Source organism: Dermacentor andersoni, unplaced genomic scaffold (genome assembly GCF_023375885.2).
Source record: "Dermacentor andersoni unplaced genomic scaffold, qqDerAnde1_hic_scaffold ctg00000033.1, whole genome shotgun sequence".
Classification (NCBI taxonomy): Eukaryota; Metazoa; Arthropoda; class Arachnida; order Ixodida; family Ixodidae; genus Dermacentor; species Dermacentor andersoni.
This window is the reverse complement of record NW_027314755.1, coordinates 350,079-356,502: the sequence shown is the minus strand read 5'-3', so window position 1 is coordinate 356,502 and position 6,424 is coordinate 350,079. Positions and strand designations below refer to the sequence as shown.

Below are 6,424 nucleotides of genomic sequence, written 5' to 3'. Positions count from 1 at the left end.
TGAGTGTTGAGCACTCTTGAATATTGGCCACTGAAATCGAATTGAAACACCACTGGGTACCTCAATGTTGAATAATTGTTAAGTTACCATTGAAAGTCCATTGTGCTTAAACGGCCCGTTGTGTTCGTTTTGTTGAATGGTTGTTGAGTTACCATTGATTCTGCGTTCAACTAACGTTGTGGTAATTCTGTTGACCTGTTGTTGAGTTATTATTGCCACAGCATTGAAAAGCATATTGTTGCACGCTTGAGATGCCATTGAGATTTCAGAAGTCGCCATTGAAATATGATTGACGTTTCGTTGGGCTAGTGTACTTTTATTCATATATTGAAATTGCTTCGCTGTTCACACTTGCATGCCCCGGTGCCTGCCCGTAACTTTCCCAAACACAAACAAAATCAAAGGAGAGGCTGATCAACTTGAAGTACCTTTATTTACACTAAAGATGCGTGCACGTGAAACATTATTACAGTACATAAGCACCACTACATCGAACCTGGAGACATAGGCTAGTACCTACAGCACTCTAGCAGTGTAAATACATCTGAAAAAACCTATACATATGAATCCAATCAAAACGATCGTTGTGCTCTTCACTTTTGACTTAAGTTTATGACTAGAAGGCAAAGCGACTCAAAAGCCAGGCCTTAAGCATACCCTTGTAACAACCAACTTTGAACACATGAACACTTGGAGCTGCTTGCATGTGAATACACAAAAGACATCTGAATATGTTACATTAAAATGTTGCGCACACTAACACATCACAGGAAGAGCTACGGCTGACTGTGAGAAGGCAAAATAACCAACTTGAAACAAATGACTTCACGTAAATATATACCTTTAGCACACGTCTTTCACCACGATTAAAATTTAATGAAGTACCAAAGTAGACTTGCCTGAGCTTTGTCTTCGAGATATATATATTTTCATGTTGCCCAATTATTTTATAAAATAACATCACTCAACTTAGCTATTATTTGACGAGACATAATTTAGAAAGTTGTCGGGCATGATGAACACCTGAATCGTGTTTCTGACAAGCCAGGATTGCTTTCTTCGGAAATAAACTTGTAAAGCTTTTGTGTAATGAAAGCAGCTTATCTCCCTGGCACAAGTCAAGAACAAACAGTACACCATTTGATTTTGTTAATGTGGGGTACAGAAGAGTTCCTTAGTGGCATTTCCTCAATATAGTGAGCTCATTTTCAGGTAATCTTTCTGGACCTGCTCAAAGCTAATTAAAGCACTTTTTGGGGCCTTTTTTCCTATACCCAGCAACTAAGTGCTACCTCAGTAAATAAAGAGATAAGGAAAGGCTAATACCTTGAACGATAAGAGAAAAAATAATTATTTAGCACAGAAAAATGGTAGTAACACATGGCTAACACAATTCCAAAGAGCCAAATAAATGGTCACCTGCACTTTCAGTATCAAGCACCCCAGAAATAGTCATAAAGTATGAGAAAAGGTTCCAATGACTCGACATCCAGATTGCTGAGACAGTGAAAAACGCCAATAAATGCATATACAAAACACCAATTACCTCAATTCCGCAGACAAAGTGTTATTAAAATAGCACCAGAATTTTGCTGCATAAAATACATAAAGGTTGCATAAAAATTGGGACAAAGCAGTAACTGAAAGACAGAGGGAGCTACAGCACCCATGTTGAAAAAGATTACAAGGAAAATGATATATATGCATATTTAAGTTTACAATTTTCGCTCCAACATATAGAAAAAGAACGCATGCACTTAGAGCATAAAAAGGTTCATGTGCCTGGAGAATGCAGCACAGTACAAAGAAGCGTCATGAGAACCGAAAAGTAGATCTTACTACGAATGCTTGCAACCTACAATCAGGCATGTGCCATGTCATGCCTTGAATGGATGAAATTCATAAATCTTACACACAAAGGAAGTTACCATCACTCTTATTGGCTTCCTCAGGGGACTCCTTGAAATTGAACTAGAAAAATGTACTCAGTGTCAAAAACATTGAGAAGATAAGGCCCTATAGCGTTCTTCCTGAAATAAACAGCGCAAATAACTTCATGTATCAATTCTATGGACACTTCGCCAATTCGGTGTACATTTATATTTCACAACCACCTAAACAGAGACGAGAAGGATGAATTAAGGTAAGAACACACATGAACGCTGACTCAAGTAGAAGTTTATTCGTGAAGACGAAGATTTTGAACACACTGGCCAACTTCACAAAGAAAAAGCCATGGATGCGCAGCATACACAGCCCGGCACAACAAAAAAGGACCTAAATACGTCCTGTAGAATAAACATGTGCGTCAAAAACTAACAAAAACATGAAAACTGAAAGGTTTCTCCTGTAAGTGATATTAACGAGAAGTACTGCAGCAACTCTTTCCCACTAATGGTCACAGAAATCTTGCTTATGAATATTTCTTCGTGATCAATAAATAATGCTTCCATAAGTCCTCTTGTGTTCTGGTCTTTGTGATGAAACAATCGTTCTTTCTGCTCTATACCACAACCCCAGAGGAGTTCCAGAAGCAATATTTATTGATCACAAACGAAACAATTGCATAACCAAGTTATCTGTTGCCCTTAGTGGGAAAAAGTTGTTCTCAAAAGAGTATTTCCCGTTGGGTAGTATCACTTATCGGACAAATCTTTCGCTTTTTCAATCCATTTGACCGATAGTTCTCGTTTTTCACGCACGTTTATTCTACATGACATGGCTTCATATTTTTTTCTTGTCGCACGTGGCTGTTTCTGCCACGCATGCACGGATTTTTACCTTTGCCAAGTTGACCAGTGTGTTTAATACCTTTGTCATCAAAAGCAAACATTTAGTAGAGCTTGCGCTCGTGTGTGCTCCTACCTATTTCGTCGTCCGCCTCTGTTCGTGCTGCTGTTTACAGTACGCACGTATCACTTGGTTAGGCTGGTAAACATTCTCACAAACAAAAGTAAATGCCTCCCCTCAAAACGTAGTCCATCCTTTACTACTAAACGCCAGAGCAAATCGAAAGTAAGCCTTCACAGCGTCCATGCGGCAGCTAGTACACCACAGAGCAACACAAAAAAAAGTTGAAAATCCCACTTGATGGAGAGTGGCAACAGAGATGCGAGCTTGCTAGTGAATCAGCCACATATCAACGGGTGTCTCTTGCACGACGCCAAGGTGCTTTTGGCGTAGAACACTTTAGCATCTGGGAATTTACTGCATACGTAACCTGTGAGAAGGGAATGTGGACAGAAAATGATATTGCGCGGAATAAGAATCTGCCACACACTGCACATAACTACGCACGAAATAGAACTACACACTATACTGGCAAGTAAAAATTTGCGACTCTTTACGAGTGCCGTCGAGAAAAGGAAGGAATGCGTTGCTACGGTAAACGTTAGCTAAAACACGCACAGCGATGTTTCACAGTGGGGAAAATATTCCCAGCTCTCTCACAGAACCAAAGACCACGCGACAGTGCATAGCCCATACCAAACAGATATCGAATCTTTGGGCAGAAGTCCAGTAGAAGGAATGACCTAAACATACGCCGAGAGTGATGCGAGCGTGAGCGTGCCTGTACGAGTGAGAACATGTACCGCTTCTTTGAAGCTAGCCGCTCCGGCGTGGCTCCGGTCATGCCGCGCGATTTGTGTGCAGAACGTCGCTTACACGCCCTTGCGCGTTTTGCGCGGTAGCGTCCGCGCAGTCAGCTAGCTTCATGCACGCGTCATTCTTCACCGCGCAAACGGTGCTCGAGTGCGACGCTTAGCTCGAGGCGACAACGCGCCGATTGGCGCTCCTTTCGCTTCTGGAAACAACGCACATTCGGATCGGTCCAACTCAAAGAGGCAGTAGAGAACGGTGGCATGTTTCGGTTATCGCTTATTAAAATTGTACAGTACGCCTTCAACGGCAACCCGCCGCGCTAGATAAAGATGCTTACTGCGGTAGTTTTGGCGGCGATAGAGGATAAGGTGAGCCCGTCGGCGGCTGTGTTCTTTGACCACGTCACCACACCCCCGTTCATTTGCGCTGTGTATCCGTGTACAGTCACCGCGCGGAAGCTGTGACTAATCGGTTGGCCGTTCTCCGCAAATCGCAGAGAGGCGAAATATATTTCGCGGTGCGCCGCATCATTAGCCGCAACCTAAATCGAGGCGCGCTAACCGCTACGGCACAAAAGGTGATCACACTAACCGTATGGTATAGGATGAGCCACTACGGAAAAAAAATAATTCTGATGTTCCACGTGCCAAACCAACGACCTGATTATGAGGCACGTCGTAGTTGGGGACTACGTATTAATTTTGACTTCCTGGAAATTTTTACGTGCATACAATGCACAATGCACGAGCGTTTTTGCATTCCGCTCCTTTGGAATGCGGCCGCTGCAGGGATCGTATCCACGACCTCGAGCCCCAAATCGCCACGGAGGCCGCCATAGTTACGAAATGCGTAAGCGTGAAGTGCAACACTGCCTTCCGGTACGAGTGTGGTACAAGCGTAGCACAGCTGCACACCTGCTGCACGATTATTTGTCGCGATTCTCCTAAACTCGTAGTGCCTGCCTAAATACCTTGAAAGGCAGCGCGCCTCTCACGTTACGGAACGCGATAACAAGCGCTTAGACGGCATACATGAGCCCCCATGAAAGATGACGTGGCCACTGTAGAAAATTATCACTGCGCAGAGAAGCCGATCCTTATGTTCCAATTGTGTTCTCTCATACAAATGAAGGAAACGTTATTAGACAGGAACAAATGAAGCAATGCAATTTTACGCACATGGGGCGCCGCTGCCTCTTCGCCTACCATTGTTTCAAACGAAGTGACGGCGGCAGCGAGAGTTAGTATCGCGCGCATTTGCTCCGGGGCATGCAGTTTGCTTCAAGAAAGTGAACGGTGTGCTTAACATGTCACGCTCGTCAATGCCAAAATAGAAAAGAAGGCTACGTGCCCAAGAAAACGAGATTACTTACCTATCTTCAGAAGTGCGGCTGCGACTGTTTCGGGGTGCCTTCTCTCCAAGAGGCATCATGGCCTCTGCCGCGCAACTCATCAAAACCGTCAGGCTCGCACATCAGTAGAAGACTAGTTGTTGGGTGAGCCAACCACTTCACCGGATAAACGTCCCACTTATCGTCGTTAAAGCATTTCACTAAAATGTGCGTCATGATGTCCGAAAAGAAAATACTTTCATCAAGAAGCACGAGGCGTGAACCACCGCACAACTGCAAACGAATAACTGAGTCCGAGAGCCGTTCACAGCTTCACATGGCTTCACTATCGTATTCAGTTATAAAAACCTTTCAAACACAAAATAACGGCACTTAAGAACCACTAATTGATTAGCAATAATTTTTCATCAACTAATCTTCATAAATGTATAAGACCTACCTAATTTATAGCGTAAATAATAAATACTATGACCAAAAAATGCGACTACGAAACTAGCGGTAACCATGTGTACTGTTGCAAAAGTGTGCGCAAAACGAAGCTCGGTTGCGCCCGTTTGCGCGCACACATACACACCCGAACCTACCTTAATGTTTGTTGCGCCACCTAGCAATAAACATTGCTACTAGTTTTGCTACTTTTACAAAAATAAAACTTCTAAAATAGTTTGCAGCATCTTTGCAGATAACGAGGTGACAAGTAAGGTACAATCAGAGTCCGTTACCTGTATTTCTTTCATTTCCCTGTGGTGTTCTTAACTGAACATACGAGGCCTGCAGGCTTGGAACATGAGAAGACGACAGTTCGGCGAGGCTCAAATAAATCGCGTGCTTCTTGCAAGGCGAGTAAAGCCTGTTTCACATGATGCGATTTTCGTCGCACCGGAAGTGCGATTTCCGTCGTTTGCGATGAAAATCGCAGTCGCAGTGCCGACCCCCCGATTTTCGGCTGCGACCAACCGGTTGGTCGCACAGTCGCACCGTCGCACCGATCGCTGCGATTTTCCGTCGAAATTGCGCGGAGAGCTGTCAACGGAGCTATTTCGCCGGTTTGTTTTGGAAAATGGCGTCTCGTACGACAAGTGCAATGCGCGCAGACGTGGATCGTCGAATTCGGTACGTACGCGCAGGGAGAATAAAAAAACTTGTACCGCAGATTGCATTCTCCGATTGCTATGCGTTTGTTGACACGCTACACAGCAAATGAAGTGCATTTTCACGTTTGCTTCGTACGCCTTTGCGAGTTGTCAGTGCTAGGAGGTGTTCGATCCCCAGCAGACGACGAGGTCGTCACAATGTTCTTTTGTAAAATCGCGCTTACGGAGCAGCTTGAATTATTTCAACCTCGGCAAGGGCAAATGACAAGACAGCAAAGCACCCGAAGTTTCAACGTTGCGCTGAACGCGGTACTGTTCAGTTGCATTTTCTTGTCGGTTTTCAAGCATGAATTTCCCGATGCATCTTGAAAGCTTA

The 6,424-nt window shown here is 44.0% G+C and overlaps 1 long non-coding RNA gene across 1 annotated transcript; it reads right to left on the bottom strand.

Annotated features, from left to right (window-relative positions):
- Positions 1–414: 414 nt before the first annotated feature.
- LOC129381559 (uncharacterized) lies at positions 415–5,226 on the bottom strand. The gene is made up of 2 exons (XR_008609725.1): positions 4,976–5,226; positions 415–3,220 (listed from the first exon to the last, which is right to left on the bottom strand). It is a non-coding gene; the product is annotated as an uncharacterized lncRNA (long non-coding RNA).
- Positions 5,227–6,424: the final 1,198 nt, after the last annotated feature.